Here is a 17,720-nt window from a genome sequence, read left to right as displayed (position 1 = left end):
AAAATACTTCAGAAAATGTCATTGGAAATGTTTTATTGATTCAGTTTATATTATTTTATAGTTGGTCATACTATTTTCAAGAGTTAGCCCTTGGAAATGTTTTGATTAATCTATTTATATTATTTTATTGCAAATGTTCATGAAAATACTTGAGAAAATGCCTATGAAATTATTTTATTGATTCAATTTATATTATTTTATAGTTGATCATACTATTTTCAAGAGTTAGCCCTTGGAAATGTTTAGTTCCTGAAGATAAAACACATTTGTATATTTTATTTCTCCCTTTGAATTGTCTAAATAAACAAATCACAACAGCAGGCAAGTTATAATTGTGATAAACTGAAACATATGATTGAAAAGGTACAAATAAAGGGAGGTATTATAAAGCAACAATAATTCACATGCTGCTCCTATGCATACAAAATTTGCTCAATTATAAAAGAGTTGAGCACTTGATGGTTTTTTTAGTATTTAACCAGAAGAGAAATTCTAAACAATTAAAGAGATGATATATTTGCTAAACATGCTTTTGTTCTAACCCAAATAAAACACATGACATTATAGTTACTACCATTTATAATAAATTCTCAAAAGTTTTTTCTCATGAAATGCAAAAACTGGTACAATAGTGTTGCTGGTGCAGTACTTCCCTATACAAAACCCCAAATTCAACTCATTTAGAAAATTCATAAAAATGTGAAATAAATCATAGTGAAAGATCTTAATTTCCTGAGAATTTTGGTACCAAGAACACTCAATTTGGAGTTGTAGTTTGTCCTGTGAAAATTATAAAAAAATGGTTATCAGAAAATAAAAAAAACTGGTACAGAACCAAAACTGATATTGAGAAAAACTTAAGTTTGGCATAGCTCTAGGCAATACAATGTTGGAATTAATTGTGGGTGCAGATCATGACTTCCTGAAATTTTAGACACAAAAACATCCAATTTGGATCTATGGTTTGTTCTACACAAAAGTAAACATCTAATTTGGATCTATAGTTTGTTCTACACAAAAATTACAAAACAGCATGTCAGAATGATCCAAACTACACCTCACAAACTGAAAAGGGATGAAATAAATTGTTAAAAATATTGAAAAAAATTAAGGAAAACATGCACATAGCTTGTATGAAGGTCTTTGGGTAAGTTGTGCATACATTTTTCTGATAAAACCATCAAATTGAGCATCAAGGACACTACAAACTGACCCATAGTACATGTTGCTTTTGCACTGTGTATTGACATGAACTTAGTATGATCAATTTCATACTCAATCCAGTAGCATAGATGGAAAGGTATTAGTTATTTCTTCTTGCTAACTTTTTGAAATTAAACATTTTTCATTTTTACCCATAAATATTCCTTTTTCTTTTTAAGGAAATTAAAAAAACCACAACTTATCTTAGTCTCAGATTGCAATCCACAATGGCCAGATTTAGGCTGAGCATGTACAATTGCATCCAATTACTTACTTTTCCCCTTCAAGTCCACCAGCTTAATAACTATGTTTCAGAGGGTACATGAGATTATATTATCATGTTATGACAATTTAAGAAGATACAGTAACCTAATTATAATAGTAACTAATTAACACCAATCACAATCAATTTAGTAGACTAAGAAAAAAAAACCAGAAAAGAAAAGAGAAGAACTTTTATTAATATAACCTATTGGAGAAAGAGACACGTAAAGCTATGCAAACCGCAATGGTCAGATCTTATTTTTATTAATTTAACTTTTATTAATTAAAACAAGTAAAGCTATGAAGTACCAAAATATGATTGTATAATAACTATGACCTTTAAGCCAAAATATGAGGTGTATAATAACTATACAAGTAAAGCTATGAAGTGCCAAAATATGCAAAGGGCTTATGTTTTTTTTTTTTAATGAATTATACAATCATGAAAAACTTAATTTTCATTTGATTACTATGAACACTATTGGCCTTGTATGTATGCACTACAGTTAGTTTAAAGAAAAAAAGTTAGATTTTAAAAAACCAGAAAAAAATGGTACCTCGAGTTCCTCTGCTGGTACGACCTTTGTGTTGGGTTTTTGACGGTTCAAACCCATTGATTTAGCTTAAGGTGCGGAAAGAGTAAAACAAAAAATTTTACATCTAACTTAAGCTACGGATTAAATGAATCAAGAAGATCCGTTTAATCCTATTTACAGATCTACTCCATAATTGATTTTCTAAAGTTTTAAATCTATTTACCAATTAAATAGATTAATATAACAATTTATACCTTGTTTCCAAATCACAGTTGGAATGCAGACCGAGCGAGAAGAGCTACACCAGGGAAGGAATCGACTCGGAGTATCACACGTGTGATACCTCTATCGGTTATCCACTGGGACTAACCGGAGAGCGGTTTATTTCTTCTGCCAGAAATACTATAAACCGCAAAATTCTGTAGAAACACTATTCACCGAAATAGGGACAGATTAAATATATTTAAGACTCCAAGTTATTCCGTTTCACTTAAAAGCAAAACAAGAAATACCGCAGAGTTTGCAAAAATATATTTTTCCGAATCTCGTAATAACCGAAACCGAGGAAGAGAGAAATTCCGATTAACGAATTAATCAGATTAACATGTGAATTAGTAAGTTTTCTCTCTACCCTCACCCCTCTATTTATAGTGTTTTGAGGAGGTTCGTAAAAGACCGAAATACCCCTTAAAACAAATTTATTTACCAAAAACCCTTGACACCTCATCCTTTAATATGTGAAAAGACCAAAATACCCTTTCCACACCCTTCCACACTCTTCTCCATGCTTCTACACCCTAAGGTGTCATGCAAGGTGGCATAGGTGTGAAATGACCATTTTGCCCTTGGCCCATTAAGGCATGAATAGTAAAAGGCTTTGATTTAAGGCTTTGATTTTGGGCTTTGACTTTGGGCTTTTAATTTTAATTAAAGCTTTGATTATTTTGGGCTTTTAAACCCATAATTCAAATCCATAATTAACAAATTAAAATCCAAATCAAATATATATAATTGTCATATACAATTATATTTCTTTTCGGTTGTTGTTCGGTAACTTTTATACAACGTAACGTGTACGTTTATAAATTAACCATTGTTTCTGCTTGTCATTCTAAATGCCATTTATAATTTAATTATATCACGTATAATTAATTATAACCATCTTAATATTAATTATAATCAATTTATAATTAATCAGTAAGATTCTCCGAGTAGCTCCTATATGGTGTGACCCAATAGGATCTGTGTTATGTTGGTAAACAGAGTTAAAACTGTTTTAACTTCTATAATCATGAGTGGTATCTGGCAACACATCATGACCATCCAATTACACAGATGATGCTGTACTGTACAATATCACGATCCAGTAAACTATTTACTTGTGTCAGTTCTTTTGTCTCATAGCTATCAGATTAGTTTCAAGGTAGATGTGTGTCATCCTTGCAAACTTAATCTTTTCTTGATCTTGAGCAGATTATCAAATATAATTACTCTTGTAATTATACCGCATGCAGATAATCTAACTCTACCAAGGGGCCCAGTGATGCTATAGCTCGTATAGAGATACGAGGGACAATAGTACTTTTGGTAAACCATCACTACCTCAGCTAAGCCATGTATACCGAAGAGCTACCATTATAACTGCATTTTACTGACAGCGTTTGATAACAATCACACATATACATTTCTTAGTAGGAAAGATGAATACCTCATACTTTAGAACTTAACACTGAATGAAAACATTAATGACACGAACACAATTCTATTTAATGTTTCATTCGGGGTCTGTCAAATACCATGTTCCTAGAACATGTATCTATGTGATTAAAATGACATCTCGTGTCAGGTGGTTTGTAAAACTTAACCATCTTTTAATCCACATACTAACCTTATCGCGGTAATTAGTGTTCCTGCTAATTACCTTGGTCAGTGACTATTTAAGAGTATATATCATCTATATTATGGAGTTTCACAATTTCATTCATGAACTCGAAATGATCCATAAATGCAATAATACTCAAGGCAACAAAATGATAAACATTCAATTCATGAACAAAGCTTTATGATAAATTATCGTATTATTGACTTCTAGATTATTACAAACTAACACTTTTGATTCTTTTTTCCCAGGTTTAATTGAACCTGATCGGCCCTTAGGGACTTCCCAGGAGGTCACCCATCCTAGTACTACTCCTGCCCAAGCACGCTTAACTGCGGAGTTCCGATGGGATCCGGTGCTTTAGTGCTGGTATGATCGCATCCGTTATAGAATGACTCAAACCTCTACTTAAACGCAAATAACGACTATTTTAATTTAAAAACCGATTTAATTTCATCAAAAATTATCTAACTAATTTAATTTAATTTAATTTAATTTACAAGTTAAAATTCCATAATTCGATAAAACTCCGAGACAACCGCCTCGTGCGCTCATATACAGAATTACGCCATTTGCGGGTGCGACGCGCGGCAACAAAAAATAAAATAAAATAAAATAAAAAGGAATGCAACACAGGGACTTCCCAGGAGGTCACCCATCCTAGTACTACTCCTGCCCAAGCACGCTTAACTGCGGAGTTCCGATGGGATCCGGTGCTTTAGTGCTGGTATGATCGCATCCGTTATAGAATGACTCAAACCTCTACTTAAACGCAAATAACGACTATTTTAATTTAAAAACCGATTTAATTTCATCAAAAATTATCTAACTAATTTAATTTAATTTAATTTAATTTACAAGTTAAAATTCCATAATTCGATAAAACTCCGAGACAACCGCCTCGTGCGCTCATATACAGAATTACGCCATTTGCGGGTGCGACGCGCGGCAACAAAAAATAAAATAAAATAAAATAAAAAGGAATGCAACACAGGGACTTCCCAGGAGGTCACCCATCCTAGTACTACTCCTGCCCAAGCACGCTTAACTGCGGAGTTCCGATGGGATCCGGTGCTTTAGTGCTGGTATGATCGCATCCGTTATAGAATGACTCAAACCTCTACTTAAACGCAAATAACGACTATTTTAATTTAAAAACCGATTTAATTTCATCAAAAATTATCTAACTAATTTAATTTAATTTAATTTAATTTACAAGTTAAAATTCCATAATTCGATAAAACTCCGAGACAACCGCCTCGTGCGCTCATATACAGAATTACGCCATTTGCGGGTGCGACGCGCGGCAACAAAAAATAAAATAAAATAAAATAAAAAGGAATGCAACACAGGGACTTCCCAGGAGGTCACCCATCCTAGTACTACTCCTGCCCAAGCACGCTTAACTGCGGAGTTCCGATGGGATCCGGTGCTTTAGTGCTGGTATGATCGCATCCGTTATAGAATGACTCAAACCTCTACTTAAACGCAAATAACGACTATTTTAATTTAAAAACCGATTTAATTTCATCAAAAATTATCTAACTAATTTAATTTACAAGTTAAAATTCCATAATTCGATAAAACTCCGAGACAACCGCCTCGTGCGCTCATATACAGAATTACGCCATTTGCGGGTGCGACGCGCGGCAACAAAAAATAAAATAAAATAAAATAAAAAGGAATGCAACACAGGGACTTCCCAGGAGGTCACCCATCCTAGTACTACTCCTGCCCAAGCACGCTTAACTGCGGAGTTCCGATGGGATCCGGTGCTTTAGTGCTGGTATGATCGCATCCGTTATAGAATGACTCAAACCTCTACTTAAACGCAAATAACGACTATTTTAATTTAAAAACCGATTTAATTTCATCAAAAATTATCTAACTAATTTAATTTAATTTAATTTAATTTACAAGTTAAAATTCCATAATTCGATAAAACTCCGAGACAACCGCCTCGTGCGCTCATATACAGAATTACGCCATTTGCGGGTGCGACGCGCGGCAACAAAAAATAAAATAAAATAAAATAAAAAGGAATGCAACACAGGGACTTCCCAGGAGGTCACCCATCCTAGTACTACTCCTGCCCAAGCACGCTTAACTGCGGAGTTCCGATGGGATCCGGTGCTTTAGTGCTGGTATGATCGCATCCGTTATAGAATGACTCAAACCTCTACTTAAACGCAAATAACGACTATTTTAATTTAAAAACCGATTTAATTTCATCAAAAATTATCTAACTAATTTAATTTAATTTAATTTAATTTACAAGTTAAAATTCCATAATTCGATAAAACTCCGAGACAACCGCCTCGTGCGCTCATATACAGAATTACGCCATTTGCGGGTGCGACGCGCGGCAACAAAAAATAAAATAAAATAAAATAAAAAGGAATGCAACACAGGGACTTCCCAGGAGGTCACCCATCCTAGTACTACTCCTGCCCAAGCACGCTTAACTGCGGAGTTCCGATGGGATACGGTGCTTTAGTGCTGGTATGATCGCATCCGTTATAGAAAGACTCAAACCTCTACTTAAACGCAAATAACGACTATTTTAATTTAAAAACCGATTTAATTTCATCAAAAATTATCTAACTAATTTAATTTAATTTAATTTAATTTACAAGTTAAAATTCCATAATTCGATAAAACTCCGAGACAACCGCCTCGTGCGCTCATATACAGAATTACGCCATTTGCGGGTGCGACGCGCGGCAACAAAAAATAAAATAAAATAAAATAAAAAGGAATGCAACACAGGGACTTCCCAGGAGGTCACCCATCCTAGTACTACTCCTGCCCAAGCACGCTTAACTGCGGAGTTCCGATGGGATCCGGTGCTTTAGTGCTGGTATGATCGCATCCGTTATAGAATGACCCAAACCTCTACTTAAACGCAAATAACGACTATTTTAATTTAAAAACCGATTTAATTTCATCAAAAATTATCTAACTAATTTAATTTAATTTAATTTAATTTACAAGTTAAAATTCCATAATTCGATAAAACTCCGAGACAACCGCCTCGTGCGCTCATATACAGAATTACGCCATTTGCGGGTGCGACGCGCGGCAACAAAAAATAAAATAAAATAAAATAAAAAGGAATGCAACACAAGGACTTCCCAGGAGGTCACCCATCCTAGTACTACTCCTACCCAAGCACGCTTAACTGCGGAGTTCCGATGGGATCCGGTGCTTTAGTGCTGGTATGATCGCATCCGTTATAGAATGACTCAAACCTTTACTTAAACGCAAATAACGACTATTTTAATTTAAAAACCGATTTAATTTCATCAAAAATTATCTAACTAATTTAATTTACAAGTTAAAATTCCATAATTCGATAAAACTCCGAGACAACCGCCTTGTAACGCCAGGCTATTTTAGGTATGATATTTAATAAAAACCTTATTTATAAAAAAATTTCATGAACTAATTCTTTTGACAACCTTCCGAAATTAACCTCAATTGAAATTTTCAACTGAACAACCGTTAGTGTTATAATCACAGATCACTCATAATTATTAGGATTTGAATGAAATTTAATACCTAAAAAGATAACTTCATGATCTCCAACTTTCATGTAGAAGTCTACCAAAAATTCCGAACATAGGATTCTCAATAAAATTGTAAAGTTAGTAAACATTTCTGTCCAGAAACTGCAGACCTTCATCGACCATTTTTATCTTTTCTCATCACTGGAAATTCCGATTAAGGTGAAACTAATTGCGTTAGAACCATAACAAAAAAATCTACAACTCTTATGTGGAAACTAATTCCATATTCCGAATCCATAATTCCAGTATTGTCAATCTGTGAAGATGCAAATTTAAAGCAGCAGAAACAGATTTATATTTTAGTTCAAATTGACAAAATTAAATTGACTATGGCCCATAAAGGCCCATTTCAGCCCAACCCAAAAGTGGAAGGCAGCCCCAATCTCACATGTATATAAACCCCCCCCCCCTCAAACCCTCAAACCCTAGCCTCCACTGCCCCCTCCCCTCTCCCCCAAATCAGATCCGGATTCCTTGGTGGATCCAAACCGTCCAGTCAGCTTCCGTGAAGAACCACCATCCGTACGTTCAGAATATGAACTAGACTTCAACACAGGAATTGTAGTGATCGAAGATACGGACGATTCAGTGCTAGATTCATCTCGATCCGAGCTTCCACCACCGAGATATGGCCAAAACCGTGGCTGCTGTTCATACTCGAACCAGAAAACCGAGCTGAACCAGTCAGCCGAGTTCCGCAGGGACCTGCACTCCATACGTCCGGAATCTCAAGGATCCTGCAAGACGGAAGTTGTAGTGCTCGCAGATTCGGATCCGTTAACGCTGGCCTCACCCCGATCGGAGTTTCCAACACCGAGAACCATCCAAAACAGTCACTGCTGCGCGTATCTTTTCTAAACTGCAAACTCCAAGTAACAAAGTTTCGATTAAAAATCTGAATTTCTTTCTTATGGATAAATACATAATTATTAAGTTGTTATCTTTCTATAATAGGCTAAAAAGATTATAGATACTCATTATCCTCTTAATAAATATTAGTAGGTGTCGGATCCATGATACATTAAGAAAATAAAATATTGTGTATATTTCTTTGATAAAGGATTTTGGATTTCTAACTAAACAAGTTTCGGATTCTCATTTAGTTTATTTATTTCTAATTATATTTATATATATATATATATATAATAAGTGAATCAAATAATATGTGACTTGATAGTATCATGATACCAAGGATTAAATAGTTAAAGTTTAGAAATTAGAATTAATAAACTAGGGTTATAATGATAAATAGAAAACTTAGAAAATAAGAACACGTGAACTCAAACCTTATTAATTAGAGGTATGTTCATTTCTTAGGTTCGATTCTTGAGGAACTAAGAGACGTAGATAACGGTCAAGAAATTACTACGCAAACAGGTGCGGGCTTCCTAGACTTTATAAAACTATCTTACTTGCCTGTTGTCATTCAATTGTTTATTATTATGGCATTAGTTAGATTTATGCATGTTGTTTTCGAACATTCGTATGATATGAGTAGAATATAAATTGCATGAAAGGATATGATTCATACATTGATCATAGCATAAGTAGGATGTGTTGAGCATAGCATGAATTGCGTAAGTAGGATGTGTTGAGCATAGCATGAATTGCATAAGTAGGATGTGTTGAACATAGCATGAATTGTGTGATCAAATGATTGTGTGAAATGAACGGATAACGAAAGTGAACAGGGGCCAATATGCTTGTATATTGGGATGTATACATTGGGTCCGGTATTCGACTGGACCCCTCGTTAACGTGGCGTTGGATGGATTTCCCGTCACGGGTCAAGACCTAGCGTAGGGTGGATTCCCCGTCTAGTGAGACAACCTCCCACTGTTGGTTGGATTTCCCAGTGGATTGGCGTTCCCGTCACAGGTCAAGACCTAGCGTAGGGTGGATTCCCTGTCTAGTGAGACAACCTCCCACTGTTGGTTGGATTTCCCAGTGGTTTGGCGGCCTTCCAATGTTGGATGGATTTCCCATTGGATAGACAAGTTTGAATGTAAAAGTATATGAAAGTAGAAGTAATGATAAATGATGCATTGCATTTAGAAAATACATAGGATTTCCCGTCACGAGTCAAAACCTAGCGTAGGGTGGATTCCCCGTCTAGTGAGACAACCTCCCACTGTTGGTTGGATTTCCCAGTGGTTTGGCGGCCTTCCAATGTTGGATGGATTTCCCATTGGATAGGCAAGTTTGAATGTGAAAATATACGAAAGTAAAAGTAATGATAAATGATGCATTGCATTTAGAAAAGACATACGCATTATATTTCTTTTCATGTTTGTGAGAATAAAGTAAAAGTTTTATAAACTCTGGGCTGGAACTAAATCCCGCACTGAGAGAAAGTTCGATCTCTCACCCGTTCCATTTTATATGGGTTCCAGGTAATGAAGAGGAGGCCTACAGACAAGTTCGTGAGTAAAAGAAAGCAGAAGGATCCATGTTTAGGATAAATGCCACTTAAATTTATCTTGTTTTCGTTTGTTTATTTTCCAGTAAATTGGTACACTTCAACATGCATGGTTGTTATCGTATTTGTAACCATGTATGTCGTGACCACCGTTGAACTATCTTAACTATTGTTGTAAGACTTTTATTTGTGAGATTGATGTGGCATTTATGAATTTTATTGATAATGTATGTGATGTGTATACGCCTTACGTATAAATACGTGGCGGGTTGTCTCGGGGTGTGACAACTATGTTGGTATCAGAGCCAGCACATACAATATCAATAACCTTCCGCTTAGGGAGCGAAAAACATTAAGGACGTGTATATATAATCTGATTTAGTATCAGTGTAGTACTAATAATTTCGGTACATACACGTAGTTTTCCTATATCTTAATTAATAAATAGTAACTTATTATCTTGTAGAAATGACGAGAGGACGACCCCGTGTCAACCCAAATGCAAATACTAATGAAAACGACTCAGGTGAACCCCAAAACAGGGCGAACCACTTGGAGGCATTGTTACAAGGTCTGGAAAGAGTTGCTCGGGTCGCCATAGAGACCGAGCAAAGGAGAGCACGTGAGGTGGACCCATTCTTTGAGGTGTATCGTTCATTCACCTCCTTACGCCCTCCAACGTTCGACGGAACAGGGGACTTTTCAACAGCTGAAAACTGGGTAGCCAACATTAAGGACAAGTTCCAGATTTTACGGGCGCCAGAAGAGTATAAAGTTGAATTAGCTACTCAGCTCCTTGAAGGTCATGCTCGTTTCTGGTGGCAAGAGGTGAAGCGTGGTTTGGATGAGACCACAGGGCCCGTTGGGTGGGTTGAGTTTGAGGGTCATTTTGAAAGGAGGTACATGGATGTAATGTCACGAGAGGCACTCCGGCAACGTTTCACTAACCTTAAACAAGGAAGTGGCTCAGCTGTGGAATACAATTCCAAATTTGAAAATTTGATGAGGTACGCTCCGGATATCATCCGGGATGAGTTTCGACTACGACAACAGTACCTCAGTGGCCTAAACCCCCGTTTTGCTCAGATGATCGACATCCCAGGTATCAACAGGCTACCAGAGTTAATGTTGAGGGCTACCACGACTGAATCCTATGATACTCGTATCAATCAGTCCGGTGGGTCGCGGAACGTGCGGCCAAGAGTAGAAGGGAACCCAAGGCCACCATTGCCACGAGAAAATCATAGGGATACAAGAATCGACAATCGATACAATCAAAGGGTTATGTGCAACCATTGCGGCCGATCCCACCCCTCGGATCAATGCAATACATTTTATGGATTGTGTTATCGGTGTCACAAACCTGGGCACCTGGCGAGGGATTGTCCCTCTCCTTCACCTCAAGGGAATGTGAACCCAAATAGAGTCCCAGTCGGTGGCCACGTAAGGCCCTCAGCTCCAAATACCAACATTGCTGGCCAACCACCGTTAGCGAGAGGACTAGGCAATTTCAACAACAACAGGAATGCGAACCAGAGTGGTGGCAGGGTGGGAGTTCATGCGCATCATTGTACCTGTAACTGTGGGACAGAGGGGGAGAACATCGAGGAAGTACCAGAAGGAGGGGAAGTTGCAACAGAACTCATGGCAGGTACGTTAGAATTGTCTGGACACCCAATTTTTGTTCTTATAGACACCGGGTGCAGCCACTCAGTGTTATCCAAGAAATGGATAGACAAATATAACATACAAACTCAAGACACTGGGAAAACCTTACACGTAAACACACCCGCACTACAATACACCACACCTGAGTTAAGATGCATAGGGTTAGCTTTAAGAATCGCTGGGAGGGAGTTTCCGATAAACCCTATCGTCTCAGAAACAGGACTTTATGACTTAATGTTGGGCCTCGAATGGCTGACTAAACATGGTGTCACCGTTGATTGCCCCCGGAGGAAGATGATCATCAAGAGAACAGGCCTACCTGAGCTCACAATCCGACTCCAGAAACAAGGAGACCGATGCCCGACCATATCGGCCTTACAAGCAAAGAGGCTGATAGAGAATGGGTGTTCGGCTTTCATCGTCTCCATAATGCAACATAGCACAGACACAACAGAGATCTCCATGGTACCTATAGTCACTGAATACCCTGATGTGTTTCCTGAAGAATTACCTGGGATGCCTCCAGATCGGGAAATTAAATTTCGCATCGATCTCGACCCCGACACACGTCCAATTTCAAAGGCCCCTTACCGTATGGCGCCAGCTGAACTCAAGGAGTTGAAATCACAACTAGAAGAACTTCTTAAACTAGGATTTATAAGGCCCAGTACATCGCCTTGGGGAGCACCAGTGTTGTTTGTAAGAAAGAAAGACGGTAGTATGAGGTTGTGCATCGACTACCGAGAGCTAAACAAGGTGACCATCAAGAATAGGTACCCACTTCCTCGCATCGATGATCTATTCGATCAGCTACAAGGTGCTACCACATACTCCAAGATAGATCTAAGGTCGGGGTACCACCAGTTGAAGATCAATCCTGAAGACATAGAAAAATCAGCATTTCGCACTCGGTATGGACATTGTGAATTTACTGTGATGCCTTTCGGACTCACGAATGCTCCAGCGGCCTTCATGGATTTGATGAACCGTGTGTTTCGAGATCTACTCGACTCTTGCGTAATTGTGTTCATAGATGACATCTTAATCTACTCCAAGAGTAAGGAAGAACACGCTGAGCACTTGAGGGCAATTTTGCAGCGATTACGCGAGCATCAATTGTATGCAAAATTTTCAAAGTGCGAATTTTGGATGCAACAACTGAAATTTCTTGGGCATGTTGTGTCGAGAGAGGGACTAGAAGTGGACCCAGACAAAGTCAAGGCGATAGTAGAATGGGAGCAACCTAAGACCGTGACCGATATTCGGAGTTTCCTAGGACTTGCAGGGTACTATAGGCGATTCGTATCGGGTTATTCGCAAAAGGCACGACCCATGACCCAACTCCTTCACAAAGGAGTTCCTTTCAAGTGGACTGAAAAACAGGAAGAGAGTTTCCAGACTCTGAAACACCACTTGACTAGTGCACCAATACTAACCCTACCCATACCTGACAAGGACTTTACTGTATACACTGATGCTTCAAGAAAGGGTTTGGGATGTGTCCTTATGCAAGACGAGAGGGTGATTGCATACGGATCGCGACAACTCAAGACACACGAGCAGAATTACCCCACGCATGACCTTGAACTGGCGGCAGTAATATTTGCACTAAAAGCGTGGCGTCATTATCTATACGGAGCAAAATGTCGAATCTTCACCGATCACCAGAGTTTGAAGTATGTGTTTACTCAGAGAGAGTTGAATTTAAGGCAAAGAAGGTGGTTGGAACTGATGAAGGATTATGACCTGGACATCCAATATTTGGCTGGTAAGGCGAATGTGGTTGCAGACGCCCTTAGTAGGAAAGGGACGGCAAATCTGGCTGAATACATAACGCGGGAAGAAGGATTGATTAAAGAAATGAGACAGATGAACTTGGGGATATACCCCTCACGAGAACTGATAGCAGAACATGCCGAAAGGGTGAAACAACTGAGGCAAAATACTGGGGCAGATGAGAATCTAACATTGGCGGCTATTACCGTACAGTCGGACTTGAAGGACCGACTATGCAATGCTAGCCAAGAAGACACACGCCACCAAAAATACCGTGAGATGATTCGAGTAAACTCAGAGTCAAGGTTTAAAGAAGATGAAGGACTGCTGTACTTTGATAACCGTATATGTGTACCAGAACATACAGAACTAAGAAAGAAAATCTTAACGGAGGCGCACGAATCCGGATATTCAATTCACCCTGGGGAAGTTAAGATGTACAAGGATTTGCGTACTCAATTCTGGTGGCCCAACATGAAAAAGGAGGTGTCGAATTTTGTAGCTCGGTGCATCATATGCCAACAGGTGAAGGCTGAAAGGAAAAAGGTCGCAGGATTGTTATATCCAAACTCAAGGGCTCAGGAGAAGTTTCAAATCATTACCATGGATTTTATCACCGGACTACCTAGAACCAACAAGAGGTATGAATCGATTTGGGTGATAGTCGACACTCTAACGAAAATAGCACACTTCATACCATTGAAGGCAGAAACGTCAAGTCGAGAGCTAGCAGAACTTTTCATAGAGTATCAATTTAAGTACCATGGATGTCCACAGAAAATTATATCCGACCGAGATTCACGTTTCACATCACATTTTTGGAGAAGTTTCCAAGAGTCAATGGGAACTAAACTCAATCTTAGCACCGCACACCACCCTCAAACCGATGGTCAATCTGAACGGACCATCCAAACACTGGAAGACATGTTGAGGGCTTGCGCCCTAAGTTTTGGAGGATCTTGGGCGGATCATCTTACAATGGCCGAATTTGCGTATAACAACAGCTACCACACCAGCATTGGCATGGCTCCATCAGAAGCGTTTTGTGGGCACCGTTGGAGAACTCCGCTATGGTGGGGTTCCAAAAGTGACCATTTACCAACAGGACCAGAAATGATTAAAGATAGTGCCGATCGAACTCAAATCATTCTAAATAAGCTAGACGTGGCTCGAGATCGTCAAAAGAAGTATGCAGATGTACGGAGGCGACCCCTAGAGTTTGAAGTAGGAGATCATGTGTGGTTAAAAGTATCTCCGAGAAGAGGTGTACGCCGTTTTGGTGTTACCGGAAAACTAAGCCCTAGGTACGTGGGGCCCTTCGAAATACTAAAACGTATTGGACCACTCGCCTATGAACTAGCACTACCTCCCTCACTTGACAAGGTACACCCGGTGTTTCATGTATCACAACTACGAAAGTATATTCGGGATCCAACTCATATCATTGACCATTCTAACTTGGGGCTCGATGAAACACTGGTGTACGAAGAACTACCCATGAAGATCCTAGACACCAAGGAACTGAGGCTTCGGAATAAAATAGTGAGGCAGGTACTAATCCAATGGGGACGCCACTCGAGCAGGGAAGCCACTTGGGAGCTAGAGGAGACCATGCGGTCCAAGTACCCAGAACTGCTTATCTTGACCGGGGATGAGTCTGTTCAGGGGACTGAACAGAGTTCTTAAGAGGGGGAGGATGTAACGCCAGGCTATTTTAGGTATGATATTTAATAAAAACCTTATTTATAAAAAAATTTCATGAACTAATTCTTTTGACAACCTTCCGAAATTAACCTCAATTGAAATTTTCAACTGAACAACCGTTAGTGTTATAATCACAGATCACTCATAATTATTAGGATTTGAATGAAATTTAATACCTAAAAAGTTAACTTCATGATCTCCAACTTTCATGTAGAAGTCTACCAAAAATTCCGAACATAGGATTCTCAATAAAATTGTAAAGTCAGTAAACATTTCTGTCCAGAAACTGCAGACCTTCATCGACCATTTTTATCTTTTCTCATCACTGGAAATTCCGATTAAGGTGAAACTAATTGCGTTAGAACCATAACAAAAAAATCTACAACTCTTATGTGGAAACTAATTCCATATTCCGAATCCATAATTCCAGTATTGTCAATCTGTGAAGATGCAAATTTAAAGCAGCAGAAACAGATTTATATTTTAGTTCAAATTGACAAAATTAAATTGACTATGGCCCATAAAGGCCCATTTCAGCCCAACCCAAAAGTGGAAGGCAGCCCCAATCTCACATGTATATAAACCCCCCCCCCCTCAAACCCTCAAACCCTAGCCTCCACTGCCCCCTCCCCTCTCCCCCAAATCAGATCCGGATTCCTTGGTGGATCCAAACCGTCCAGTCAGCTTCCGTGAAGAACCACCATCCGTACGTTCAGAATATGAACTAGACTTCAACACAGGAATTGTAGTGATCGAAGATACGGACGATTCAGTGCTAGATTCATCTCGATCCGAGCTTCCACCACCGAGATATGGCCAAAACCGTGGCTGCTGTTCATACTCGAACCAGAAAACCGAGCTGAACCAGTCAGCCGAGTTCCGCAGGGACCTGCACTCCATACGTCCGGAATCTCAAGGATCCTGCAAGACGGAAGTTGTAGTGCTCGCAGATTCGGATCCGTTAACGCTGGCCTCACCCCGATCGGAGTTTCCAACACCGAGAACCATCCAAAACAGTCACTGCTGCGCGTATCTTTTCTAAACTGCAAACTCCAAGTAACAAAGTTTCGATTAAAAATCTGAATTTCTTTCTTATGGATAAATACATAATTATTAAGTTGTTATCTTTCTATAATAGGCTAAAAAGATTATAGATACTCATTATCCTCTTAATAAATATTAGTAGGTGTCGGATCCATGATACATTAAGAAAATAAAATATTGTGTATATTTCTTTGATAAAGGATTTTGGATTTCTAACTAAACAAGTTTCGGATTCTCATTTAGTTTATTTATTTCTAATTATATTTATATATATATATATATAATAAGTGAATCAAATAATATGTGACTTGATAGTATCATGATACCAAGGATTAAATAGTTAAAGTTTAGAAATTAGAATTAATAAACTAGGGTTATAATGATAAATAGAAAACTTAGAAAATAAGAACACGTGAACTCAAACCTTATTAATTAGAGGTATGTTCATTTCTTAGGTTCGATTCTTGAGGAACTAAGAGACGTAGATAACGGTCAAGAAATTACTACGCAAACAGGTGCGGGCTTCCTAGACTTTATAAAACTATCTTACTTGCCTGTTGTCATTCAATTGTTTATTATTATGGCATTAGTTAGATTTATGCATGTTGTTTTCGAACATTCGTATGATATGAGTAGAATATAAATTGCATGAAAGGATATGATTCATACATTGATCATAGCATAAGTAGGATGTGTTGAGCATAGCATGAATTGCGTAAGTAGGATGTGTTGAGCATAGCATGAATTGCATAAGTAGGATGTGTTGAACATAGCATGAATTGTGTGATCAAATGATTGTGTGAAATGAACGGATAACGAAAGTGAACAGGGGCCAATATGCTTGTATATTGGGATGTATACATTGGGTCCGGTATTCGACTGGACCCCTCGTTAACGTGGCGTTGGATGGATTTCCCGTCACGGGTCAAGACCTAGCGTAGGGTGGATTCCCCGTCTAGTGAGACAACCTCCCACTGTTGGTTGGATTTCCCAGTGGATTGGCGTTCCCGTCACAGGTCAAGACCTAGCGTAGGGTGGATTCCCCGTCTAGTGAGACAACCTCCCACTGTTGGTTGGATTTCCCAGTGGTTTGGCGGCCTTCCAATGTTGGATGGATTTCCCATTGGATAGGCAAGTTTGAATGTAAAAGTATATGAAAGTAGAAGTAATGATAAATGATGCATTGCATTTAGAAAATACATAGGATTTCCCGTCACGAGTCAAAACCTAGCGTAGGGTGGATTCCCCGTCTAGTGAGACAACCTCCCACTGTTGGTTGGATTTCCCAGTGGTTTGGCGGCCTTCCAATGTTGGATGGATTTCCCATTGGATAGGCAAGTTTGAATGTGAAAATATACGAAAGTAAAAGTAATGATAAATGATGCATTGCATTTAGAAAAGACATACGCATTATATTTCTTTTCATGTTTGTGAGAATAAAGTAAAAGTTTTATAAACTCTGGGCTGGAACTAAATCCCGCACTGAGAGAAAGTTCGATCTCTCACCCGTTCCATTTTATATGGGTTCCAGGTAATGAAGAGGAGGCCTACAGACAAGTTCGTGAGTAAAAGAAAGCGGAAAGATCCATGTTTAGGATAAATGCCACTTAAATTTATCTTGTTTTCGTTTGTTTATTTTCCAGTAAATTGGTACACTT

General features: G+C 38.5%; 2 long non-coding RNA genes, 8 other non-coding genes and 1 pseudogene across 10 annotated transcripts; 2 read left to right on the top strand and 9 right to left on the bottom strand.

Annotated features, from left to right (window-relative positions):
* Positions 1–4,146: 4,146 nt before the first annotated feature.
* LOC144570767 (5S ribosomal RNA) lies at positions 4,147–4,265 on the bottom strand (annotated as a pseudogene).
* A 239-nt stretch (positions 4,266–4,504) lies between these two features.
* LOC144570907 (5S ribosomal RNA) lies at positions 4,505–4,623 on the bottom strand. Its single transcript, XR_013517129.1, has one exon. It is a non-coding gene; the product is annotated as a 5S ribosomal RNA (ribosomal RNA).
* Positions 4,624–4,862: 239 nt separating this feature from the next.
* Positions 4,863–4,981, bottom strand: LOC144570906 (5S ribosomal RNA). The gene has a single exon (XR_013517128.1). It is a non-coding gene; the product is annotated as a 5S ribosomal RNA (ribosomal RNA).
* Positions 4,982–5,220: 239 nt separating this feature from the next.
* LOC144570905 (5S ribosomal RNA) lies at positions 5,221–5,339 on the bottom strand. Its single transcript, XR_013517126.1, has one exon. It is a non-coding gene; the product is annotated as a 5S ribosomal RNA (ribosomal RNA).
* A 224-nt stretch (positions 5,340–5,563) lies between these two features.
* Positions 5,564–5,682, bottom strand: LOC144570904 (5S ribosomal RNA). The gene has a single exon (XR_013517125.1). It is a non-coding gene; the product is annotated as a 5S ribosomal RNA (ribosomal RNA).
* A 239-nt stretch (positions 5,683–5,921) lies between these two features.
* On the bottom strand, positions 5,922–6,040 carry LOC144570903 (5S ribosomal RNA). The gene has a single exon (XR_013517124.1). It is a non-coding gene; the product is annotated as a 5S ribosomal RNA (ribosomal RNA).
* Positions 6,041–6,279: 239 nt separating this feature from the next.
* LOC144570736 (5S ribosomal RNA) lies at positions 6,280–6,398 on the bottom strand. The gene has a single exon (XR_013516990.1). It is a non-coding gene; the product is annotated as a 5S ribosomal RNA (ribosomal RNA).
* Positions 6,399–6,637: 239 nt separating this feature from the next.
* LOC144570902 (5S ribosomal RNA) lies at positions 6,638–6,756 on the bottom strand. The gene has a single exon (XR_013517123.1). It is a non-coding gene; the product is annotated as a 5S ribosomal RNA (ribosomal RNA).
* Positions 6,757–6,995: 239 nt separating this feature from the next.
* On the bottom strand, positions 6,996–7,114 carry LOC144570473 (5S ribosomal RNA). The gene has a single exon (XR_013516737.1). It is a non-coding gene; the product is annotated as a 5S ribosomal RNA (ribosomal RNA).
* Positions 7,115–7,897: 783 nt separating this feature from the next.
* Positions 7,898–9,879, top strand: LOC144569154 (uncharacterized). The gene is made up of 3 exons (XR_013515987.1): positions 7,898–8,323; positions 8,769–8,828; positions 9,845–9,879. It is a non-coding gene; the product is annotated as an uncharacterized LOC144569154 (long non-coding RNA).
* A 5,769-nt stretch (positions 9,880–15,648) lies between these two features.
* On the top strand, positions 15,649–17,643 carry LOC144569155 (uncharacterized). Its single transcript, XR_013515988.1, has 3 exons — positions 15,649–16,074; positions 16,518–16,577; positions 17,594–17,643. It is a non-coding gene; the product is annotated as an uncharacterized LOC144569155 (long non-coding RNA).
* The last annotated feature ends 77 nt before the right edge of the window (positions 17,644–17,720 follow it).

Source organism: Carex rostrata, chromosome 18 (assembly GCF_964058835.1).
Source record: "Carex rostrata chromosome 18, lpCarRost1.2, whole genome shotgun sequence".
NCBI classification, from domain to species: Eukaryota; Viridiplantae; Streptophyta; class Magnoliopsida; order Poales; family Cyperaceae; genus Carex; species Carex rostrata.
Note: the sequence above shows the minus strand (reverse complement) of the source record. Positions and strands in the feature narration are given on the sequence as shown.